A 26156-nucleotide genomic window follows, 5' to 3' on the forward strand; every position below is an offset into this window, starting at 1 on the left:
ACCCTTGATGCACTTACACAGAGATATCAAGACTTAGCTTTTAAGATGCTTACTAGTCGGATAGATACTTGTGCGATGAACAGGGTCTGGTGAGTCCAGTTGATTGAGCAAGGAGTAGGTCGTGTCCATTCCATATTCGGTTTTCGGAAGGGTATCTGTGCTCATTTCAAACTCGAGTTTTATGCGTCACCGCACCTCACCTTTCCCCTGAAGCAGGCATAAGTGTGTTTTCTAAAAGCGTGACTCTGTTCTGTTTGGGGATTCCGTTCATGGGGAGCGATTTTTACATTCCCTCGATAAGTGATATCATAAGTTTCTTTTTTTGTGGGACTTATTTCACTGAGGATGATCGTACCTAAATCCACTCAGGATGCTGCTACCAGCCTCATGACGTGGATTTCATGGCTGAGTGACACTCCATTGGACCTACGTAGCACCACTTGTCCACTTGTCCACTTGTCTTTGTCCACTTGTCCACTCGTCTTTGTCCACTTGGCTCTTTCCTGGGATATGAAACGTGTACCGGAGTGGAGGTTCTTGTCAAGACAGCAGCCCTCAACTTTGGGGTCCCTGTGTCTGGTTGATTTTTTCATTTTCCCAAGGTCAACGCCCATGTGTGGAAGTGCCCTATGCTCTGTGGTTCTGTGTTTTACATGGTTTGGGAAAGAGGATACACTTGTGAAGATTGGCTGTTGGCCATTGACATCCCGCCCATCAGCTTAACAAGGCTCCCTTGACTCCGTGGGCTGTCCTGCCTTTCTGGTTTTTAGACTTTTTTCGCCTGGCCCTTTTGCCCCGGGGGGGGGGGGGGCGAGAGATTTCTTTGTAGTGCTGATTTGCTCTCCCAGGTTGCTTGGTTGGCCAAAAAGGGCGTATGCGTTTTTTCCTGAATATATTCAGGAAAAAACGCATACGCCCTTTTTGGCCAACCGCATCATTGTCCACGTTCTGGCGCTTTTCATGTGCTATCGGGGCCATTCCGATGTACCCGTTGACATCCGTTTCCTGCAGTTCTGCCTTGCGTTCAGCGCCTCTTCGTAGCCTGACCTCAATATATTTTGGGGCGATAGTTATCGTTTAGAACTCTGCAGGTTTGGGAAGTGCAGGGCCCCTGAGCTCCATTTCCCAAGTCGCTTTTTTGTGAGTGGGACGCAACACGGCTGGATGGCTTCACGCCCTATTGTCGATCCGCGGTGGCAGGCTGAACCGCTGGTGAATTCTTCTTCGTGATGGGAAATGAGAGTGACATGTGCCCGACCAAACACCTCCAGCGAGTCTCTCATTGGTTCCCCCTCTTGCAGTTCATCCTGCGGACAAATTGCAGACGGTACGAAAGAGGCATGGAAAGGCGCCGAGTCTCCAAGTGGGGAGATTGTTAGTAAGGGGGCCTGAATGGAGAACACGAGCACCAGGAGAGGAAAACTGAGGTGAGTTTCAGAAAGCTTTCCCGATCCCACGGTGTAGCATCCGCTGGGTTTCCAATGAGTGCTTTCGCTGTCGGAAGATTGCGTTGAACCTGGAGAGTTGGGAGCCATGGAATGGGGAGCACGCAGGATTCCTTTCAAGGGTCTGCATTTGCTTTCCCAACCTCACCAATCGTCTCAGCCCCAAGAGTGTCCAGCCTTATGTCTTCTGCCGCTGGGGCTGTAGATGTGGTCAATCCTGGTTGCATGCCAGTCCCTGAACGCATTTTGGAAGAATTTCTCTCTGTTTTGCCCTGCTTGTTTCTTCTTTGTGTTGGAAATGTATCCTCAGAATGGGTCTGAGCTGATTTTCCCTGCTGGTTTTAGGCCGCTTTACACACCCTTGATGCACTTACACAGAGATATCAAGACTTAGCTTTTAAGATGCTTACTAGTCGGATAGATACTTGTGCGATGAACAGGGTCTGGTGAGTCCAGTTGATTGAGCAAGGAGTAGGTCGTGTCCATTCCATATTCGGTTTTCGGAAGGGTATCTGTGCTCATTTCAAACTCGAGTTTTATGTGTCACCGCACCTCACCTTTCCCCTGAAGCAGGCATAAGTGTGTTTTCTAAAAGCGTGACTCTGTTCTGTTTGGGGATTCCGTTCATAGGGAGCGATTTTTACATTCCCTCGATAAGTGATATCATAAGTTTCTTTTTTTGTGGGACTTATTTCACTGAGGATGATCGTACCTAAATCCACTCAGGATGCTGCTACCAGCCTCATGACGTGGATTTCATGGCTGAGTGACACTCCATTAGACCTACGTAGCACCACTTGTCCACTTGTCCACTTGTCTTTGTCCACTTGTCCACTCGTCTTTGTCCACTTGGCTCTTTCCTGGGATATGAAACGTGTACCGGAGTGGAGGTTCTTGTCAAGACAGCAGCCCTCAACTTTGGGGTCCCTGTGTCTGGTTGATTTTTTCATTTTCCCAAGGTCAACGCCCATGTGTGGAAGTGCCCTATGCTCTGTGGTTCTGTGTTTGACATGGTTTGGGAAAGAGGATACACTTGTGAAGATTGGCTGTTGGCCATTGACATCCCGCCCATCAGCTTAACAAGGCTCCCTTGACTCCGTGGGCTGTCCTGCCTTTCTGGTTTTTAGACTTTTTTCGCCTGGCCCTTTTGCCCCGGGGGGGGGGGGGGGCGAGAGATTTCTTTGTAGTGCTGATTTGCTCTCCCAGGTTGCTTGGTTGGCCAAAAAGAGCGTATGCGTTCGCATACGCCCTTTTTGGCCAACCGCATCATTGTCCACGTTCTGGCGCTTTTCATGTGCTATCGGGGCCATTCCGATGTACCCGTTGACATCCGTTTCCTGCAGTTCTGCCTTGCGTTCAGCGCCTCTTCGTAGCCTGACCTCAATATATTTTGGGGCGATAGTTATCGTTTAGAACTCTGCAGGTTTGGGAAGTGCAGGGCCCCTGAGCTCCATTTCCCAAGTCGCTTTTTTGTGAGTGGGACGCAACACGGCTGGATGGCTTCACGCCCTATTGTCGATCCGCGGTGGCAGGCTGAACCGCTGGTGAATTCTTCTTCGTGATGGGAAATGAGAGTGACATGTGCCCGACCAAACACCTCCAGCGAGTCTCTCATTGGTTCCCCCTCTTGCAGTTCATCCTGCGGACAAATTGCAGACGGTACGAAAGAGGCATGGAAAGGCGCCGAGTCTCCAAGTGGGGAGATTGTTAGTAAGGGGGCCTGAATGGAGAACACGAGCACCAGGAGAGGAAAACTGAGGTGAGTTTCAGAAAGCTTTCCCGATCCCACGGTGTAGCATCCGCTGGGTTTCCAATGAGTGCTTTCGCTGTCGGAAGATTGCGTTGAACCTGGAGAGTTGGGAGCCATGGAATGGGGAGCACGCAGGATTCCTTTCAAGGGTCTGCATTTGCTTTCCCAACCTCACCAATCGTCTCAGCCCCAAGAGTGTCCAGCCTTCTGTCTTCTGCCGCTGGGGCTGTAGATGTGGTCAATCCTGGTTGCATGCCAGTCCCTGAACGCATTTTGGAAGAATTTCTCTCTGTTTTGCCCTGCTTGTTTCTTCTTTGTGTTGGAAATGTATCCTCAGAATGGGTCTGAGCTGATTTTCCCTGCTGGTTTTAGGCCGCTTTACACACCCTTGATGCACTTACACAGAGATATCAAGACTTAGCTTTTAAGATGCTTACTAGTCGGATAGATACTTGTGCGATGAACAGGGTCTGGTGAGTCCAGTTGATTGAGCAAGGAGTAGGTCGTGTCCATTCCATATTCGGTTTTCGGAAGGGTATCTGTGCTCATTTCAAACTCGAGTTTTATGTGTCACCGCACCTCACCTTTCCCCTGAAGCAGGCATAAGTGTGTTTTCTAAAAGCGTGACTCTGTTCTGTTTGGGGATTCCGTTCATAGGGAGCGATTTTTACATTCCCTCGATAAGTGATATCATAAGTTTCTTTTTTTGTGGGACTTATTTCACTGAGGATGATCGTACCTAAATCCACTCAGGATGCTGCTACCAGCCTCATGACGTGGATTTCATGGCTGAGTGACACTCCATTAGACCTACGTAGCACCACTTGTCCACTTGTCCACTTGTCTTTGTCCACTTGTCCACTCGTCTTTGTCCACTTGGCTCTTTCCTGGGATATGAAACGTGTACCGGAGTGGAGGTTCTTGTCAAGACAGCAGCCCTCAACTTTGGGGTCCCTGTGTCTGGTTGATTTTTTCATTTTCCCAAGGTCAACGCCCATGTGTGGAAGTGCCCTATGCTCTGTGGTTCTGTGTTTGACATGGTTTGGGAAAGAGGATACACTTGTGAAGATTGGCTGTTGGCCATTGACATCCCGCCCATCAGCTTAACAAGGCTCCCTTGACTCCGTGGGCTGTCCTGCCTTTCTGGTTTTTAGACTTTTTTCGCCTGGCCCTTTTGCCCCGGGGGGGGGGGGCGAGAGATTTCTTTGTAGTGCTGATTTGCTCTCCCAGGTTGCTTGGTTGGCCAAAAAGAGCGTATGCGTTCGCATACGCCCTTTTTGGCCAACCGCATCATTGTCCACGTTCTGGCGCTTTTCATGTGCTATCGGGGCCATTCCGATGTACCCGTTGACATCCGTTTCCTGCAGTTCTGCCTTGCGTTCAGCGCCTCTTCGTAGCCTGACCTCAATATATTTTGGGGCGATAGTTATCGTTTAGAACTCTGCAGGTTTGGGAAGTGCAGGGCCCCTGAGCTCCATTTCCCAAGTCGCTTTTTTGTGAGTGGGACGCAACACGGCTGGATGGCTTCACGCCCTATTGTCGATCCGCGGTGGCAGGCTGAACCGCTGGTGAATTCTTCTTCGTGATGGGAAATGAGAGTGACATGTGCCCGACCAAACACCTCCAGCGAGTCTCTCATTGGTTCCCCCTCTTGCAGTTCATCCTGCGGACAAATTGCAGACGGTACGAAAGAGGCATGGAAAGGCGCCGAGTCTCCAAGTGGGGAGATTGTTAGTAAGGGGGCCTGAATGGAGAACACGAGCACCAGGAGAGGAAAACTGAGGTGAGTTTCAGAAAGCTTTCCCGATCCCACGGTGTAGCATCCGCTGGGTTTCCAATGAGTGCTTTCGCTGTCGGAAGATTGCGTTGAACCTGGAGAGTTGGGAGCCATGGAATGGGGAGCACGCAGGATTCCTTTCAAGGGTCTGCATTTGCTTTCCCAACCTCACCAATCGTCTCAGCCCCAAGAGTGTCCAGCCTTCTGTCTTCTGCCGCTGGGGCTGTAGATGTGGTCAATCCTGGTTGCATGCCAGTCCCTGAACGCATTTTGGAAGAATTTCTCTCTGTTTTGCCCTGCTTGTTTCTTCTTTGTGTTGGAAATGTATCCTCAGAATGGGTCTGAGCTGATTTTCCCTGCTGGTTTTAGGCCGCTTTACACACCCTTGATGCACTTACACAGAGATATCAAGACTTAGCTTTTAAGATGCTTACTAGTCGGATAGATACTTGTGCGATGAACAGGGTCTGGTGAGTCCAGTTGATTGAGCAAGGAGTAGGTCGTGTCCATTCCATATTCGGTTTTCGGAAGGGTATCTGTGCTCATTTCAAACTCGAGTTTTATGCGTCACCGCACCTCACCTTTCCCCTGAAGCAGGCATAAGTGTGTTTTCTAAAAGCGTGACTCTGTTCTGTTTGGGGATTCCGTTCATGGGGAGCGATTTTTACATTCCCTCGATAAGTGATATCATAAGTTTCTTTTTTTGTGGGACTTATTTCACTGAGGATGATCGTACCTAAATCCACTCAGGATGCTGCTACCAGCCTCATGACGTGGATTTCATGGCTGAGTGACACTCCATTGGACCTACGTAGCACCACTTGTCCACTTGTCTTTGTCCACTTGTCCACTCGTCTTTGTCCACTTGGCTCTTTCCTGGGATATGAAACGTGTACCGGAGTGGAGGTTCTTGTCAAGACAGCAGCCCTCAACTTTGGGGTCCCTGTGTCTGGTTGATTTTTTCATTTTCCTAAGGTCAACGCCCATGTGGGGAAGTGCCCTATGCTCTGTGGTTCTGTGTTTTACATGGTTTGGGAAAGAGGATACACTTGTGAAGATTGGCTGTTGGCCATTGACATCCCGCCCATCAGCTTAACAAGGCTCCCTTGACTCCGTGGGCTGTCCTGCCTTTCTGGTTTTCAGACTTTTTTCGCCTGGCCCTTTTGCCCCGGGGGGGGGGCGAGAGATTTCTTTGTAGTGCTGATTTGCTCTCCCAGGTTGCTTGGTTGGCCAAAAAGGGCGTATGCGTTTTTTCCTGAATATATTCAGGAAAAAACGCATACGCCCTTTTTGGCCAACCGCATCATTGTCCACGTTCTGGCGCTTTTCATGTGCTATCGGGGCCATTCCGATGTACCCGTTGACATCCGTTTCCTGCAGTTCTGCCTTGCGTTCAGCGCCTCTTCGTAGCCTGACCTCAATATATTTTGGGGCGATAGTTATCGTTTAGAACTCTGCAGGTTTGGGAAGTGCAGGGCCCCTGAGCTCCATTTCCCAAGTCGCTTTTTTGTGAGTGGGACGCAACACGGCTGGATGGCTTCACGCCCTATTGTCGATCCGCGGTGGCAGGCTGAACCGCTGGTGAATTCTTCTTCGTGATGGGAAATGAGAGTGACATGTGCCCGACCAAACACCTCCAGCGAGTCTCTCATTGGTTCCCCCTCTTGCAGTTCATCCTGCGGACAAATTGCAGACGGTACGAAAGAGGCATGGAAAGGCGCCGAGTCTCCAAGTGGGGAGATTGTTAGTAAGGGGGCCTGAATGGAGAACACGAGCACCAGGAGAGGAAAACTGAGGTGAGTTTCAGAAAGCTTTCCCGATCCCACGGTGTAGCATCCGCTGGGTTTCCAATGAGTGCTTTCGCTGTCGGAAGATTGCGTTGAACCTGGAGAGTTGGGAGCCATGGAATGGGGAGCACGCAGGATTCCTTTCAAGGGTCTGCATTTGCTTTCCCAACCTCACCAATCGTCTCAGCCCCAAGAGTGTCCAGCCTTATGTCTTCTGCCGCTGGGGCTGTAGATGTGGTCAATCCTGGTTGCATGCCAGTCCCTGAACGCATTTTGGAAGAATTTCTCTCTGTTTTGCCCTGCTTGTTTCTTCTTTGTGTTGGAAATGTATCCTCAGAATGGGTCTGAGCTGATTTTCCCTGCTGGTTTTAGGCCGCTTTACACACCCTTGATGCACTTACACAGAGATATCAAGACTTAGCTTTTAAGATGCTTACTAGTCGGATAGATACTTGTGCGATGAACAGGGTCTGGTGAGTCCAGTTGATTGAGCAAGGAGTAGGTCGTGTCCATTCCATATTCGGTTTTCGGAAGGGTATCTGTGCTCATTTCAAACTCGAGTTTTATGCGTCACCGCACCTCACCTTTCCCCTGAAGCAGGCATAAGTGTGTTTTCTAAAAGCGTGACTCTGTTCTGTTTGGGGATTCCGTTCATGGGGAGCGATTTTTACATTCCCTCGATAAGTGATATCATAAGTTTCTTTTTTTGTGGGACTTATTTCACTGAGGATGATCGTACCTAAATCCACTCAGGATGCTGCTACCAGCCTCATGACGTGGATTTCATGGCTGAGTGACACTCCATTGGACCTACGTAGCACCACTTGTCCACTTGTCCACTTGTCTTTGTCCACTTGTCCACTCGTCTTTGTCCACTTGGCTCTTTCCTGGGATATGAAACGTGTACCGGAGTGGAGGTTCTTGTCAAGACAGCAGCCCTCAACTTTGGGGTCCCTGTGTCTGGTTGATTTTTTCATTTTCCCAAGGTCAACGCCCATGTGTGGAAGTGCCCTATGCTCTGTGGTTCTGTGTTTTACATGGTTTGGGAAAGAGGATACACTTGTGAAGATTGGCTGTTGGCCATTGACATCCCGCCCATCAGCTTAACAAGGCTCCCTTGACTCCGTGGGCTGTCCTGCCTTTCTGGTTTTTAGACTTTTTTCGCCTGGCCCTTTTGCCCCGGGGGGGGGGGCGAGAGATTTCTTTGTAGTGCTGATTTGTTCTCCCAGGTTGCTTGGTTGGCCAAAAAGGGCGTATGCGTTTTTTCCTGAATATATTCAGGAAAAAACGCATACGCCCTTTTTGGCCAACCGCATCATTGTCCACGTTCTGGCGCTTTTCATGTGCTATCGGGGCCATTCCGATGTACCCGTTGACATCCGTTTCCTGCAGTTCTGCCTTGCGTTCAGCGCCTCTTCGTAGCCTGACCTCAATATATTTTGGGGCGATAGTTATCGTTTAGAACTCTGCAGGTTTGGGAAGTGCAGGGCCCCTGAGCTCCATTTCCCAAGTCGCTTTTTTGTGAGTGGGACGCAACACGGCTGGATGGCTTCACGCCCTATTGTCGATCCGCGGTGGCAGGCTGAACCGCTGGTGAATTCTTCTTCGTGATGGGAAATGAGAGTGACATGTGCCCGACCAAACACCTCCAGCGAGTCTCTCATTGGTTCCCCCTCTTGCAGTTCATCCTGCGGACAAATTGCAGACGGTACGAAAGAGGCATGGAAAGGCGCCGAGTCTCCAAGTGGGGAGATTGTTAGTAAGGGGGCCTGAATGGAGAACACGAGCACCAGGAGAGGAAAACTGAGGTGAGTTTCAGAAAGCTTTCCCGATCCCACGGTGTAGCATCCGCTGGGTTTCCAATGAGTGCTTTCGCTGTCGGAAGATTGCGTTGAACCTGGAGAGTTGGGAGCCATGGAATGGGGAGCACGCAGGATTCCTTTCAAGGGTCTGCATTTGCTTTCCCAACCTCACCAATCGTCTCAGCCCCAAGAGTGTCCAGCCTTCTGTCTTCTGCCGCTGGGGCTGTAGATGTGGTCAATCCTGGTTGCATGCCAGTCCCTGAACGCATTTTGGAAGAATTTCTCTCTGTTTTGCCCTGCTTGTTTCTTCTTTGTGTTGGAAATGTATCCTCAGAATGGGTCTGAGCTGATTTTCCCTGCTGGTTTTAGGCCGCTTTACACACCCTTGATGCACTTACACAGAGATATCAAGACTTAGCTTTTAAGATGCTTACTAGTCGGATAGATACTTGTGCGATGAACAGGGTCTGGTGAGTCCAGTTGATTGAGCAAGGAGTAGGTCTTGTCCATTCCATATTCGGTTTTCGGAAGGGTATCTGTGCTCATTTCAAACTCGAGTTTTATGCGTCACCGCACCTCACCTTTCCCCTGAAACAGGCATAAGTGTGTTTTCTAAAAGCGTGACTCTGTTCTGTTTGGGGATTCCGTTCATGGGGAGCGATTTTTACATTCCCTCGATAAGTGATATCATAAGTTTCTTTTTTTGTGGGACTTATTTCACTGAGGATGATCGTACCTAAATCCACTCAGGATGCTGCTACCAGCCTCATGACGTGGATTTCATGGCTGAGTGACACTCCATTGGACCTACGTAGCACCACTTGTCCACTTGTCCACTTGTCTTTGTCCACTTGTCCACTCGTCTTTGTCCACTTGGCTCTTTCCTGGGATATAAAACGTGTACCGGAGTGGAGGTTCTTGTCAAGACAGCAGCCCTCAACTTTGGGGTCCCTGTGTCTGGTTGATTTTTTCATTTTCCCAAGGTCAACGCCCATGTGGGGAAGTGCCCTATGCTCTGTGGTTCTGTGTTTTACATGGTTTGGGAAAGAGGATACACTTGTGAAGATTGGCTGTTGGCCATTGACATCCCGCCCATCAGCTTAACAAGGCTCCCTTGACTCCGTGGGCTGTCCTGCCTTTCTGGTTTTTAGACTTTTTTCGCCTGGCCCTTTTGCCCCGGGGGGGGGGGCGAGAGATTTCTTTGTAGTGCTGATTTGCTCTCCCAGGTTGCTTGGTTGGCCAAAAAGGGCGTATGCGTTTTTTCCTGAATATATTCAGGAAAAAACGCATACGCCCTTTTTGGCCAACCGCATCATTGTCCACGTTCTGGCGCTTTTCATGTGCTATCGGGGCCATTCCGATGTACCCGTTGACATCCGTTTCCTGCAGTTCTGCCTTGCGTTCAGCGCCTCTTCGTAGCCTGACCTCAATATATTTTGGGGCGATAGTTATCGTTTAGAACTCTGCAGGTTTGGGAAGTGCAGGGCCCCTGAGCTCCATTTCCCAAGTCGCTTTTTTGTGAGTGGGACGCAACACGGCTGGATGGCTTCACGCCCTATTGTCGATCCGCGGTGGCAGGCTGAACCGCTGGTGAATTCTTCTTCGTGATGGGAAATGAGAGTGACATGTGCCCGACCAAACACCTCCAGCGAGTCTCTCATTGGTTCCCCCTCTTGCAGTTCATCCTGCGGACAAATTGCAGACGGTACGAAAGAGGCATGGAAAGGCGCCGAGTCTCCAAGTGGGGAGATTGTTAGTAAGGGGGCCTGAATGGAGAACACGAGCACCAGGAGAGGAAAACTGAGGTGAGTTTCAGAAAGCTTTCCCGATCCCACGGTGTAGCATCCGCTGGGTTTCCAATGAGTGCTTTCGCTGTCGGAAGATTGCGTTGAACCTGGAGAGTTGGGAGCCATGGAATGGGGAGCACGCAGGATTCCTTTCAAGGGTCTGCATTTGCTTTCCCAACCTCACCAATCGTCTCAGCCCCAAGAGTGTCCAGCCTTATGTCTTCTGCCGCTGGGGCTGTAGATGTGGTCAATCCTGGTTGCATGCCAGTCCCTGAACGCATTTTGGAAGAATTTCTCTCTGTTTTGCCCTGCTTGTTTCTTCTTTGTGTTGGAAATGTATCCTCAGAATGGGTCTGAGCTGATTTTCCCTGCTGGTTTTAGGCCGCTTTACACACCCTTGATGCACTTACACAGAGATATCAAGACTTAGCTTTTAAGATGCTTACTAGTCGGATAGATACTTGTGCGATGAACAGGGTCTGGTGAGTCCAGTTGATTGAGCAAGGAGTAGGTCGTGTCCATTCCATATTCGGTTTTCGGAAGGGTATCTGTGCTCATTTCAAACTCGAGTTTTATGCGTCACCGCACCTCACCTTTCCCCTGAAGCAGGCATAAGTGTGTTTTCTAAAAGCGTGACTCTGTTCTGTTTGGGGATTCCGTTCATGGGGAGCGATTTTTACATTCCCTCGATAAGTGATATCATAAGTTTCTTTTTTTGTGGGACTTATTTCACTGAGGATGATCGTACCTAAATCCACTCAGGATGCTGCTACCAGCCTCATGACGTGGATTTCATGGCTGAGTGACACTCCATTGGACCTACGTAGCACCACTTGTCCACTTGTCCACTTGTCTTTGTCCACTTGTCCACTCGTCTTTGTCCACTTGGCTCTTTCCTGGGATATGAAACGTGTACCGGAGTGGAGGTTCTTGTCAAGACAGCAGCCCTCAACTTTGGGGTCCCTGTGTCTGGTTGATTTTTTCATTTTCCCAAGGTCAACGCCCATGTGTGGAAGTGCCCTATGCTCTGTGGTTCTGTGTTTTACATGGTTTGGGAAAGAGGATACACTTGTGAAGATTGGCTGTTGGCCATTGACATCCCGCCCATCAGCTTAACAAGGCTCCCTTGACTCCGTGGGCTGTCCTGCCTTTCTGGTTTTTAGACGTTTTTCGCCTGGCCCTTTTGCCCCGGGGGGGGGGGGGCCGAGAGATTTCTTTGTAGTGCTGATTTGCTCTCCCAGGTTGCTTGGTTGGCCAAAAAGGGCGTATGCGTTTTTTCCTGAATATATTCAGGAAAAAACGCATACGCCCTTTTTGGCCAACCGCATCATTGTCCACGTTCTGGCGCTTTTCATGTGCTATCGGGGCCATTCCGATGTACCCGTTGACATCCGTTTCCTGCAGTTCTGCCTTGCGTTCAGCGCCTCTTCGTAGCCTGACCTCAATATATTTTGGGGCGATAGTTATCGTTTAGAACTCTGCAGGTTTGGGAAGTGCAGGGCCCCTGAGCTCCATTTCCCAAGTCGCTTTTTTGTGAGTGGGACGCAACACGGCTGGATGGCTTCACGCCCTATTGTCGATCCGCGGTGGCAGGCTGAACCGCTGGTGAATTCTTCTTCGTGATGGGAAATGAGAGTGACATGTGCCCGACCAAACACCTCCAGCGAGTCTCTCATTGGTTCCCCCTCTTGCAGTTCATCCTGCGGACAAATTGCAGACGGTACGAAAGAGGCATGGAAAGGCACCGAGTCTCCAAGTGGGGAGATTGTTAGTAAGGGGGCCTGAATGGAGAACACGAGCACCAGGAGAGGAAAACTGAGGTGAGTTTCAGAAAGCTTTCCCGATCCCACGGTGTAGCATCCGCTGGGTTTCCAATGAGTGCTTTCGCTGTCGGAAGATTGCGTTGAACCTGGAGAGTTGGGAGCCATGGAATGGGGAGCACGCAGGATTCCTTTCAAGGGTCTGCATTTGCTTTCCCAACCTCACCAATCGTCTCAGCCCCAAGAGTGTCCAGCCTTATGTCTTCTGCCGCTGGGGCTGTAGATGTGGTCAATCCTGGTTGCATGCCAGTCCCTGAACGCATTTTGGAAGAATTTCTCTCTGTTTTGCCCTGCTTGTTTCTTCTTTGTGTTGGAAATGTATCCTCAGAATGGGTCTGAGCTGATTTTCCCTGCTGGTTTTAGGCCGCTTTACACACACTTGATGCACTTACACAGAGATATCAAGACTTAGCTTTTAAGATGCTTACTAGTCGGATAGATACTTGTGCGATGAACAGGGTCTGGTGAGTCCAGTTGATTGAGCAAGGAGTAGGTCGTGTCCATTCCATATTCGGTTTTCGGAAGGGTATCTGTGCTCATTTCAAACTCGAGTTTTATGCGTCACCGCACCTCACCTTTCCCCTGAAGCAGGCATAAGTGTGTTTTCTAAAAGCGTGACTCTGTTCTGTTTGGGGATTCCGTTCATGGGGAGCGATTTTTACATTCCCTCGATAAGTGATATCATAAGTTTCTTTTTTTGTGGGACTTATTTCACTGAGGATGATCGTACCTAAATCCACTCAGGATGCTGCTACCAGCCTCATGACGTGGATTTCATGGCTGAGTGACACTCCATTGGACCTACGTAGCACCACTTGTCCACTTGTCCACTTGTCTTTGTCCACTTGTCCACTCGTCTTTGTCCACTTGGCTCTTTCCTGGGATATGAAACGTGTACCGGAGTGGAGGTTCTTGTCAAGACAGCAGCCCTCAACTTTGGGGTCCCTGTGTCTGGTTGATTTTTTCATTTTCCCAAGGTCAACGCCCATGTGTGGAAGTGCCCTATGCTCTGTGGTTCTGTGTTTTACATGGTTTGGGAAAGAGGATACACTTGTGAAGATTGGCTGTTGGCCATTGACATCCCGCCCATGAGCTTAACAAGGCTCCCTTGACTCCGTGGGCTGTCCTGCCTTTCTGGTTTTTAGACTTTTTTCGCCTGGCCCTTTTGCCCCGGGGGGGGGGGGCGAGAGATTTCTTTGTAGTGCTGATTTGCTCTCCCAGGTTGCTTGGTTGGCCAAAAAGGGCGTATGCGTTTTTTCCTGAATATATTCAGGAAAAAACGCATACGCCCTTTTTGGCCAACCGCATCATTGTCCACGTTCTGGCGCTTTTCATGTGCTATCGGGGCCATTCCGATGTACCCGTTGACATCCGTTTCCTGCAGTTCTGCCTTGCGTTCAGCGCCTCTTCGTAGCCTGACCTCAATATATTTTGGGGCGATAGTTATCGTTTAGAACTCTGCAGGTTTGGGAAGTGCAGGGCCCCTGAGCTCCATTTCCCAAGTCGCTTTTTTGTGAGTGGGACGCAACACGGCTGGATGGCTTCACGCCCTATTGTCGATCCGCGGTGGCAGGCTGAACCGCTGGTGAATTCTTCTTCGTGATGGGAAATGAGAGTGACATGTGCCCGACCAAACACCTCCAGCGAGTCTCTCATTGGTTCCCCCTCTTGCAGTTCATCCTGCGGACAAATTGCAGACGGTACGAAAGAGGCATGGAAAGGCGCCGAGTCTCCAAGTGGGGAGATTGTTAGTAAGGGGGCCTGAATGGAGAACACGAGCACCAGGAGAGGAAAACTGAGGTGAGTTTCAGAAAGCTTTCCCGATCCCACGGTGTAGCATCCGCTGGGTTTCCAATGAGTGCTTTCGCTGTCGGAAGATTGCGTTGAACCTGGAGAGTTGGGAGCCATGGAATGGGGAGCACGCAGGATTCCTTTCAAGGGTCTGCATTTGCTTTCCCAACCTCACCAATCGTCTCAGCCCCAAGAGTGTCCAGCCTTATGTCTTCTGCCGCTGGGGCTGTAGATGTGGTCAATCCTGGTTGCATGCCAGTCCCTGAACGCATTTTGGAAGAATTTCTCTCTGTTTTGCCCTGCTTGTTTCTTCTTTGTGTTGGAAATGTATCCTCAGAATGGGTCTGAGCTGATTTTCCCTGCTGGTTTTAGGCCGCTTTACACACCCTTGATGCACTTACACAGAGATATCAAGACTTAGCTTTTAAGATGCTTACTAGTCGGATAGATACTTGTGCGATGAACAGGGTCTGGTGAGTCCAGTTGATTGAGCAAGGAGTAGGTCGTGTCCATTCCATATTCGGTTTTCGGAAGGGTATCTGTGCTCATTTCAAACTCGAGTTTTATGCGTCACCGCACCTCACCTTTCCCCTGAAGCAGGCATAAGTGTGTTTTCTAAAAGCGTGACTCTGTTCTGTTTGGGGATTCCGTTCATGGGGAGCGATTTTTACATTCCCTCGATAAGTGATATCATAAGTTTCTTTTATTGTGGGACTTATTTCACTGAGGATGATCGTACCTAAATCCACTCAGGATGCTGCTACCAGCCTCATGACGTGGATTTCATGGCTGAGTGACACTCCATTGGACCTACGTAGCACCACTTGTCCACTTGTCCACTTGTCTTTGTCCACTTGTCCACTCGTCTTTGTCCACTTGGCTCTTTCCTGGGATATGAAACGTGTACCGGAGTGGAGGTTCTTGTCAAGACAGCAGCCCTCAACTTTGGGGTCCCTGTGTCTGGTTGATTTTTTTCATTTTCCCAAGGTCAACGCCCATGTGTGGAAGTGCCCTATGCTCTGTGGTTCTGTGTTTTACATGGTTTGGGAAAGAGGATACACTTGTGAAGATTGGCTGTTGGCCATTGACATCCCGCCCATCAGCTTAACAAGGCTCCCTTGACTCCGTGGGCTGTCCTGCCTTTCTGGTTTTTAGACTTTTTTCGCCTGGCCCTTTTGCCCCGGGGGGGGCGAGAGATTTCTTTGTAGTGCTGATTTGCTCTCCCAGGTTGCTTGGTTGGCCAAAAAGGGCGTATGCGTTTTTTCCTGAATATATTCAGGAAAAAACGCATACGCCCTTTTTGGCCAACCGCATCATTGTCCACGTTCTGGCGCTTTTCATGTGCTATCGGGGCCATTCCGATGTACCCGTTGACATCCGTTTCCTGCAGTTCTGCCTTGCGTTCAGCGCCTCTTCGTAGCCTGACCTCAATATATTTTGGGGCGATAGTTATCGTTTAGAACTCTGCAGGTTTGGGAAGTGCAGGGCCCCTGAGCTCCATTTCCCAAGTCGCTTTTTTGTGAGTGGGACGCAACACGGCTGGATGGCTTCACGCCCTATTGTCGATCCGCGGTGGCAGGCTGAACCGCTGGTGAATTCTTCTTCGTGATGGGAAATGAGAGTGACATGTGCCCGACCAAACACCTCCAGCGAGTCTCTCATTGGTTCCCCCTCTTGCAGTTCATCCTGCGGACAAATTGCAGACGGTACGAAAGAGGCATGGAAAGGCGCCGAGTCTCCAAGTGGGGAGATTGTTAGTAAGGGGGCCTGAATGGAGAACACGAGCACCAGGAGAGGAAAACTGAGGTGAGTTTCAGAAAGCTTTCCCGATCCCACGGTGTAGCATCCGCTGGGTTTCCAATGAGTGCTTTCGCTGTCGGAAGATTGCGTTGAACCTGGAGAGTTGGGAGCCATGGAATGGGGAGCACGCAGGATTCCTTTCAAGGGTCTGCATTTGCTTTCCCAACCTCACCAATCGTCTCAGCCCCAAGAGTGTCCAGCCTTATGTCTTCTGCCGCTGGGGCTGTAGATGTGGTCAATCCTGGTTGCATGCCAGTCCCTGAACGCATTTTGGAAGAATTTCTCTCTGTTTTGCCCTGCTTGTTTCTTCTTTGTGTTGGAAATGTATCCTCAGAATGGGTCTGAGCTGATTTTCCCTGCTGGTTTTAGGCCGCTTTACACACCCTTGATGCACTTACACAGAGATATCAAGACTTAGCTTTTAAGATGCTTACTAGTCGGATAGATACTTGTGCGATGAACAGGGTCTGGTGAGTCCAGTTGATTGAGCAAGGAGTAGGTCGTGTCCATTCCATATTCGGTTTTCGGAAGGGTATCTGTGCTCATTTCAAACTCGAGTTTTATGCGTCACCGCACCTCACCTTTCCCCTGAAGCAGGCATAAGTGTGTTTTCTAAAAGCGTGACTCTGTTCTGTTTGGGGATTCCGTTCATGGGGAGCGATTTTTACATTCCCTCGATAAGTGATATCATAAGTTTCTTTTTTTGTGGGACTTATTTCACTGAGGATGATCGTACCTAAATCCACTCAGGATGCTGCTACCAGCCTCATGACATGGACTTCATGGCTGAGTGACACTCCATTGGACCTACGTAGCACCACTTGTCCACTTGTCCACTTGTCTTTGTCCACTTGTCCACTCGTCTTTGTCCACTTGGCTCTTTCCTGGGATATGAAACGTGTACCGGAGTGGAGGTTCTTGTCAAGACAGCAGCCCTCAACTTTGGGGTCCCTGTGTCTGGTTGATTTTTTCATTTTCCCAAGGTCAACGCCCATGTGTGGAAGTGCCCTATGCTCTGTGGTTCTGTGTTTTACATGGTTTGGGAAAGAGGATACACTTGTGAAGATTGGCTGTTGGCCATTGACATCCCGCCCATCAGCTTAACAAGGCTCCCTTGACTCCGTGGGCTGTCCTGCCTTTCTGGTTTTTAGACTTTTTTCGCCTGGCCCTTTTGCCCCGGGGGGGGGGCGAGAGATTTCTTTGTAGTGCTGATTTGCTCTCCCAGGTTGCTTGGTTGGCCAAAAAGGGCGTATGCGTTTTTTCCTGAATATATTCAGGAAAAAACGCATACGCCCTTTTTGGCCAACCGCATCATTGTCCACGTTCTGGCGCTTTTCATGTGCTATCGGGGCCATTCCGATGTACCCGTTGACATCCGTTTCCTGCAGTTCTGCCTTGCGTTCAGCGCCTCTTCGTAGCCTGCGCTCAATATATTTTGGGGCGATAGTTATCGTTTAGAACTCTGCAGGTTTGGGAAGTGCAGGGCCCCTGAGCTCCATTTCCCAAGTCGCTTTTTTGTGAGTGGGACGCAACACGGCTGGATGGCTTCACGCCCTATTGTCGATCCGCGGTGGCAGGCTGAACCGCTGGTGAATTCTTCTTCGTGATGGGAAATGAGAGTGACATGTGCCCGACCAAACACCTCCAGCGAGTCTCTCATTGGTTCCCCCTCTTGCAGTTCATCCTGCGGACAAATTGCAGACGGTACGAAAGAGGCATGGAAAGGCGCCGAGTCTCCAAGTGGGGAGATTGTTAGTAAGGGGGCCTGAATGGAGAACACGAGCACCAGGAGAGGAAAACTGAGGTGAGTTTCAGAAAGCTTTCCCGATCCCACGGTGTAGCATCCGCTGGGTTTCCAATGAGTGCTTTCGCTGTCGGAAGATTGCGTTGAACCTGGAGAGTTGGGAGCCATGGAATGGGGAGCACGCAGGATTCCTTTCAAGGGTCTGCATTTGCTTTCCCAACCTCACCAATCGTCTCAGCCCCAAGAGTGTCCAGCCTTATGTCTTCTGCCGCTGGGGCTGTAGATGTGGTCAATCCTGGTTGCATGCCAGTCCCTGAACGCATTTTGGAAGAATTTCTCTCTGTTTTGCCCTGCTTGTTTCTTCTTTGTGTTGGAAATGTATCCTCAGAATGGGTCTGAGCTGATTTTCCCTGCTGGTTTTAGGCCGCTTTACACACCCTTGATGCACTTACACAGAGATATCAAGACTTAGCTTTTAAGATGCTTACTAGTCGGATAGATACTTGTGCGATGAACAGGGTCTGGTGAGTCCAGTTGATTGAGCAAGGAGTAGGTCGTGTCCATTCCATATTCGGTTTTCGGAAGGGTATCTGTGCTCATTTCAAACTCGAGTTTTATGCGTCACCGCACCTCACCTTTCCCCTGAAGCAGGCATAAGTGTGTTTTCTAAAAGCGTGACTCTGTTCTGTTTGGGGATTCCGTGCATGGGGAGCGATTTTTACATTCCCTCGATAAGTGATATCATAAGTTTCTTTTTTTGTGGGACTTATTTCACTGAGGATGATCGTACCTAAATCCACTCAGGATGCTGCTACCAGCCTCATGACGTGGATTTCATGGCTGAGTGACACTCCATTGGACCTACGTAGCACCACTTGTCCACTTGTCCACTTGTCTTTGTCCACTTGTCCACTCGTCTTTGTCCACTTGGCTCTTTCCTGGGATATGAAACGTGTACCGGAGTGGAGGTTCTTGTCAAGACAGCAGCCCTCAACTTTGGGGTCCCTGTGTCTGGTTGATTTTTTCATTTTCCCAAGGTCAACGCCCATGTGTGGAAGTGCCCTATGCTCTGTGGTTCTGTGTTTTACATGGTTTGGGAAAGAGGATACACTTGTGAAGATTGGCTGTTGGCCATTGACATCCCGCCCATCAGCTTAACAAGGCTCCCTTGACTCCGTGGGCTGTCCTGCCTTTCTGGTTTTTAGACGTTTTTCGCCTGGCCCTTTTGCCCCGGGTGGGGGGGGGGCGAGAGATTTCTTTGTAGTGCTGATTTGCTCTCCCAGGTTGCTTGGTTGGCCAAAAAGGGCGTATGCGTTTTTTCCTGAATATATTCAGGAAAAAACGCATACGCCCTTTTTGGCCAACCGCATCATTGTCCACGTTCTGGCGCTTTTCATGTGCTATCGGGGCCATTCCGATGTACCCGTTGACATCCGTTTCCTGCAGTTCTGCCTTGCGTTCAGCGCCTCTTCGTAGCCTGCGCTCAATATATTTTGGGGCGATAGTTATCGTTTAGAACTCTGCAGGTTTGGGAAGTGCAGGGCCCCTGAGCTCCATTTCCCAAGTCGCTTTTTTGTGAGTGGGACGCAACACGGCTGGATGGCTTCACGCCCTCTTGTCGATCCGCGGTGGCAGGCTGAACCGCTGGTGAATTCTTCTTCGTGATGGGAAATGAGAGTGACATGTGCCCGACCAAACACCTCCAGCGAGTCTCTCATTGGTTCCCCCTCTTGCAGTTCATCCTGCGGACAAATTGCAGACGGTACGAAAGAGGCATGGAAAGGCGCCGAGTCTCCAAGTGGGGAGATTGTTAGTAAGGGGGCCTGAATGGAGAACACGAGCACCAGGAGAGGAAAACTGAGGTGAGTTTCAGAAAGCTTTCCCGATCCCACGGTGTAGCATCCGCTGGTTTTCCAATGAGTGCTTTCGCTGTCGGAAGATTGCGTTGAACCTGGAGAGTTGGGAGCCATGGAATGGGGAGCACGCAGGATTCCTTTCAAGGGTCTGCATTTGCTTTCCCAACCTCACCAATCGTCTCAGCCCCAAGAGTGTCCAGCCTTATGTCTTCTGCCGCTGGGGCTGTAGATGTGGTCAATCCTGGTTGCATGCCAGTCCCTGAACGCATTTTGGAAGAATTTCTCTCTGTTTTGCCCTGCTTGTTTCTTCTTTGTGTTGGAAATGTATCCTCAGAATGGGTCTGAGCTGATTTTCCCTGCTGGTTTTAGGCCGCTTTACACACCCTTGATGCACTTACACAGAGATATCAAGACTTAGCTTTTAAGATGCTTACTAGTCGGATAGATACTTGTGCGATGAACAGGGTCTGGTGAGTCCAGTTGATTGAGCAAGGAGTAGGTCGTGTCCATTCCATATTCGGTTTTCGGAAGGGTATCTGTGCTCATTTCAAACTCGAGTTTTATGCGTCACCGCACCTCACCTTTCCCCTGAAGCAGGCATAAGTGTGTTTTCTAAAAGCGTGACTCTGTTCTGTTTGGGGATTCAGTGCATGGGGAGCGATTTTTACATTCCCTCGATAAGTGATATCATAAGTTTCTTTTTTTGTGGGACTTATTTCACTGAGGATGATCGTACCTAAATCCACTCAGGATGCTGCTACCAGCCTCATGACGTGGATTTCATGGCTGAGTGACACTCCATTGGACCTACGTAGCACCACTTGTCCACTTGTCCACTTGTCTTTGTCCACTTGTCCACTCGTCTTTGTCCACTTGGCTCTTTCCTGGGATATGAAACGTGTACCGGAGTGGAGGTTCTTGTCAAGACAGCAGCCCTCAACTTTGGGGTCCCTGTGTCTGGTTGATTTTTTCATTTTCCCAAGGTCAACGCCCATGTGTGGAAGTGCCCTATGCTCTGTGGTTCTGTGTTTTACATGGTTTGGGAAAGAGGATACACTTGTGAAGATTGGCTGTTGGCCATTGACATCCCGCCCATCAGCTTAACAAGGCTCCCTTGACTCCGTGGGCTGTCCTGCCTTTCTGGTTTTTAGACTTTTTTCGCCTGGCCCTTTTGCCCCGGGGGGGGGGCGCGAGAGATTTCTTTGTAGTGCTGATTTGCTCTCCCAGGTTGCTTGGTTGGCCAAAAAGGGCGTATGCGTTTTTTCCTGAATATATTCAGGAAAAAACGCATACGCCCTTTTTGGCCAACCGCATCATTGTCCACGTTCTGGCGCTTTTCATGTGCTATCGGGGCCATTCCGATGTACACGTTGACATCCGTTTCCTGCAGTTCTGCCTTGCGTTCAGCGCCTCTTCGTAGCCTGCGCTCAATATATTTTGGGGCGATAGTTATCGTTTAGAACTCTGCAGGTTTGGGAAGTGCAGGGCCCCTGAGCTCCATTTCCCAAGTCGCTTTTTTGTGAGTGGGACGCAACACGGCTGGATGGCTTCACGCCCTCTTGTCGATCCGCGGTGGCAGGCTGAACCGCTGGTGAATTCTTCTTCGTGATGGGAAATGAGAGTGACATGTGCCCGACCAAACACCTCCAGCGAGTCTCTCATTGGTTCCCCCTCTTGCAGTTCATCCTGCGGACAAATTGCAGACGGTACGAAAGAGGCATGGAAAGGCGCCGAGTCTCCAAGTGGGGAGATTGTTAGTAAGGGGGCCTGAATGGAGAACACGAGCACCAGGAGAGGAAAACTGAGGTGAGTTTCAGAAAGCTTTCCCGATCCCACGGTGTAGCATCCGCTGGGTTTCCAATGAGTGCTTTCGCTGTCGGAAGATTGCGTTGAACCTGGAGAGTTGGGAGCCATGGAATGGGGAGCACGCAGGATTCCTTTCAAGGGTCTGCATTTGCTTTCCCAACCTCACCAATCGTCTCAGCCCCAAGAGTGTCCAGCCTTGTGTCTTCTGCCGCTGGGGCTGTAGATGTGGTCAATCCTGGTTGCATGCCAGTCCCTGAACGCATTTTGGAAGAATTTCTCTCTGTTTTGCCCTGCTTGTTTCTTCTTTGTGTTGGAAATGTATCCTCAGAATGGGTCTGAGCTGATTTTCCCTGCTGGTTTTAGGCCGCTTTACACACCCTTGATGCACTTACACAGAGATATCAAGACTTAGCTTTTAAGATGCTTACTAGTCGGATAGATACTTGTGCGATGAACAGGGTCTGGTGAGTCCAGTTGATTGAGCAAGGAGTAGGTCGTGTCCATTCCATATTCGGTTTTCGGAAGGGTATCTGTGCTCATTTCAAACTCGAGTTTTATGCGTCACCGCACCTCACCTTTCCCCTGAAGCAGGCATAAGTGTGTTTTCTAAAAGCGTGACTCTGTTCTGTTTGGGGATTCAGTGCATGGGGAGCGATTTTTACATTCCCTCGATAAGTGATATCATAAGTTTCTTTTTTTGTGGGACTTATTTCACTGAGGATGATCGTACCTAAATCCACTCAGGATGCTGCTACCAGCCTCATGACGTGGATTTCATGGCTGAGTGACACTCCATTGGACCTACGTAGCACCACTTGTCCACTTGTCCACTTGTCTTTGTCCACTTGTCCACTCGTCTTTGTCCACTTGGCTCTTTCCTGGGATATGAAACGTGTACCGGAGTGGAGGTTCTTGTCAAGACAGCAGCCCTCAACTTTGGGGTCCCTGTGTCTGGTTGATTTTTTCATTTTCCCAAGGTCAACGCCCATGTGTGGAAGTGCCCTATGCTCTGTGGTTCTGTGTTTTACATGGTTTGGGAAAGAGGATACACTTGTGAAGATTGGCTGTTGGCCATTGACATCCCGCCCATCAGCTTAACAAGGCTCCCTTGACTCCGTGGGCTGTCCTGCCTTTCTGGTTTTTAGACTTTTTTCGCCTGGCCCTTTTGCCCCGGGGGGGGGGGGGCGAGAGATTTCTTTGTAGTGCTGATTTGCTCTCCCAGGTTGCTTGGTTGGCCAAAAAGGGCGTATGCGTTTTTTCCTGAATATATTCAGGAAAAAACGCATACGCCCTTTTTGGCCAACCGCATCATTGTCCACGTTCTGGCGCTTTTCATGTGCTATCGGGGCCATTCCGATGTACCCGTTGACATCCGTTTCCTGCAGTTCTGCCTTGCGTTCAGCGCCTCTTCGTAGCCTGCGCTCAATATATTTTGGGGCGATAGTTATCGTTTAGAACTCTGCAGGTTTGGGAAGTGCAGGGCCCCTGAGCTCCATTTCCCAAGTCGCTTTTTTGTGAGTGGGACGCAACACGGCTGGATGGCTTCACGCCCTCTTGTCGATCCGCGGTGGCAGGCTGAACCGCTGGTGAATTCTTCTTCGTGATGGGAAATGAGAGTGACATGTGCCCGACCAAACACCTCCAGCGAGTCTCTCATTGGTTCCCCCTCTTGCAGTTCATCCTGCGGACAAATTGCAGACGGTACGAAAGAGGCATGGAAAGGCGCCGAGTCTCCAAGTGGGGAGATTGTTAGTAAGGGGGCCTGAATGGAGAACACGAGCACCAGGAGAGGAAAACTGAGGTGAGTTTCAGAAAGCTTTCCCGATCCCACGGTGTAGCATCCGCTGGGTTTCCAATGAGTGCTTTCGCTGTCGGAAGATTGCGTTGAACCTGGAGAGTTGGGAGCCATGGAATGGGGAGCACGCAGGATTCCTTTCAAGGGTCTGCATTTGCTTTCCCAACCTCACCAATCGTCTCAGCCCCAAGAGTGTCCAGCCTTATGTCTTCTGCCGCTGGGGCTGTAGATGTGGTCAATCCTGGTTGCATGCCAGTCCCTGAACGCATTTTGGAAGAATTTCTCTCTGTTTTGCCCTGCTTGTTTCTTCTTTGTGTTGGAAATGTATCCTCAGAATGGGTCTGAGCTGATTTTCCCTGCTGGTTTTAGGCCGCTTTACACACCCTTGATGCACTTACACAGAGATATCAAGACTTAGCTTTTAAGATGCTTACTAGTCGGATAGATACTTGTGCGATGAACAGGGTCTGGTGAGTCCAGTTGATTGAGCAAGGAGTAGGTCGTGTCCATTCCATATTCGGTTTTCGGAAGGGTATCTGTGCTCATTTCAAACTCGAGTTTTATGCGTCACCGCACCTCACCTTTCCCCTGAAGCAGGCATAAGTGTGTTTTCTAAAAGCGTGACTCTGTTCTGTTTGGGGATTCCGTGCATGGGGAGCGATTTTTACATTCCCTCGATAAGTGATATCATAAGTTTCTTTTTTTGTGGGACTTATTTCACTGAGGATGATCGTACCTAAATCCACTCAGGATGCTGCTACCAGCCTCATGACGTGGATTTCATGGCTGAGTGACACTCCATTGGACCTACGTAGCACCACTTGTCCACTTGTCCACTTGTCTTTGTCCACTTGTCCACTCGTCTTTGTCCACTTGGCTCTTTCCTGGGATATGAAACGTGTACCGGAGTGGAGGTTCTTGTCAAGACAGCAGCCCTCAACTTTGGGGTCCCTGTGTCTGGTTGATTTTTTCATTTTCCCAAGGTCAACGCCCATGTGTGGAAGTGCCCTATGCTCTGTGGTTCTGTGTTTTACATGGTTTGGGAAAGAGGATACACTTGTGAAGATTGGCTGTTGGCCATTGACATCCCGCCCATCAGCTTAACAAGGCTCCCTTGACTCCGTGGGCTGTCCTGCCTTTCTGGTTTTTAGACTTTTTTCGCCTGGCCCTTTTGCCCCGGGGGGGGGGGGCGAGAGATTTCTTTGTAGTGCTGATTTGCTCTCCCAGGTTGCTTGGTTGGCCAAAAAGGGCGTATGCGTTTTTTCCTGAATATATTCAGGAAAAAACGCATACGCCCTTTTTGGCCAACCGCATCATTGTCCACGTTCTGGCGCTTTTCATGTGCTATCGGGGCCATTCCGATGTACACGTTGACATCCGTTTCCTGCAGTTCTGCCTTGCGTTCAGCGCCTCTTCGTAGCCTGCGCTCAATATATTTTGGGGCGATAGTTATCGTTTAGAACTCTGCAGGTTTGGGAAGTGCAGGGCCCCTGAGCTCCATTTCCCAAGTCGCTTTTTTGTGAGTGGGACGCAACACGGCTGGATGGCTTCACGCCCTCTTGTCGATCCGCGGTGGCAGGCTGAACCGCTGGTGAATTCTTCTTCGTGATGGGAAATGAGAGTGACATGTGCCCGACCAAACACCTCCAGCGAGTCTCTCATTGGTTCCCCCTCTTGCAGTTCATCCTGCGGACAAATTGCAGACGGTACGAAAGAGGCATGGAAAGGCGCCGAGTCTCCAAGTGGGGAGATTGTTAGTAAGGGGGCCTGAATGGAGAACACGAGCACCAGGAGAGGAAAACTGAGGTGAGTTTCAGAAAGCTTTCCCGATCCCACGGTGTAGCATCCGCTGGGTTTCCAATGAGTGCTTTCGCTGTCGGAAGATTGCGTTGAACCTGGAGAGTTGGGAGCCATGGAATGGGGAGCACGCAGGATTCCTTTCAAGGGTCTGCATTGGCTTTCCCAACCTCACCAATCGTCTCAGCCCCAAGAGTGTCCAGCCTTCTGTCTTCTGCCGCTGGGGCTGTAGATGTGGTCAATCCTGGTTGCATGCCAGTCCCTGAACGCATTTTGGAAGAATTTCTCTCTGTTTTGCCCTGCTTGTTTCTTCTTTGTGTTGGAAATGTATCCTCAGAATGGGTCTGAGCTGATTTTCCCTGCTGGTTTTAGGCCGCTTTACACACCCTTGATGCACTTACACAGAGATATCAAGACTTAGCTTTTAAGATGCTTACTAGTCAGATAGATACTTGTGCGATGAACAGGGTCTGGTGAGTCCAGTTGATTGAGCAAGGAGTAGGTCGTGTCCATTCCATATTCGGTTTTCGGAAGGGTATCTGTGCTCATTTCAAACTCGAGTTTTATGCGTCACCGCACCTCACCTTTCCCCTGAAGCAGGCATAAGTGTGTTTTCTAAAAGCGTGACTCTGTTCTGTTTGGGGATTCAGTGCATGGGGAGCGATTTTTACATTCCCTCGATAAGTGATATCATAAGTTTCTTTTTTTGTGGGACTTATTTCACTGAGGATGATCGTACCTAAATCCACTCAGGATGCTGCTACCAGCCTCATGACGTGGATTTCATGGCTGAGTGACACTCCATTGGACCTACGTAGCACCACTTGTCCACTTGTCCACTCGTCTTTGTCCACTTGGCTCTTTCCTGGGATATGAAACGTGTACCGGAGTGGAGGTTCTTGTCAAGACAGCAGCCCTCAACTTTGGGGTCCCTGTGTCTGGTTGATTTTTTCATTTTCCCAAGGTCAACGCCCATGTGTGGAAGTGCCCTATGCTCTGTGGTTCTGTGTTTTACATGGTTTGGGAAAGAGGATACACTTGTGAAGATTGGCTGTTGGCCATTGACATCCCGCCCATCAGCTTAACAAGGCTCCCTTGACTCCGTGGGCTGTCCTGCCTTTCTGGTTTTTAGACTTTTTTCGCCTGGCCCTTTTGCCCCCGGGGGGGGGGGCGAGAGATTTCTTTGTAGTGCTGATTTGCTCTCCCAGGTTGCTTGGTTGGCCAAAAAGGGCGTATGCGTTTTTTCCTGAATATATTCAGGAAAAAACGCATACGCCCTTTTTGGCCAACCGCATCATTGTCCACGTTCTGGCGCTTTTCATGTGCTATCGGGGCCATTCCGATGTACCCGTTGACATCCGTTTCCTGCAGTTCTGCCTTGCGTTCAGCGCCTCTTCGT

This window comes from Kogia breviceps, unplaced genomic scaffold (assembly GCF_026419965.1).
Source record: "Kogia breviceps isolate mKogBre1 unplaced genomic scaffold, mKogBre1 haplotype 1 scaffold_57, whole genome shotgun sequence".
NCBI lineage: Eukaryota > Metazoa > Chordata > Mammalia > Artiodactyla > Physeteridae > Kogia > Kogia breviceps.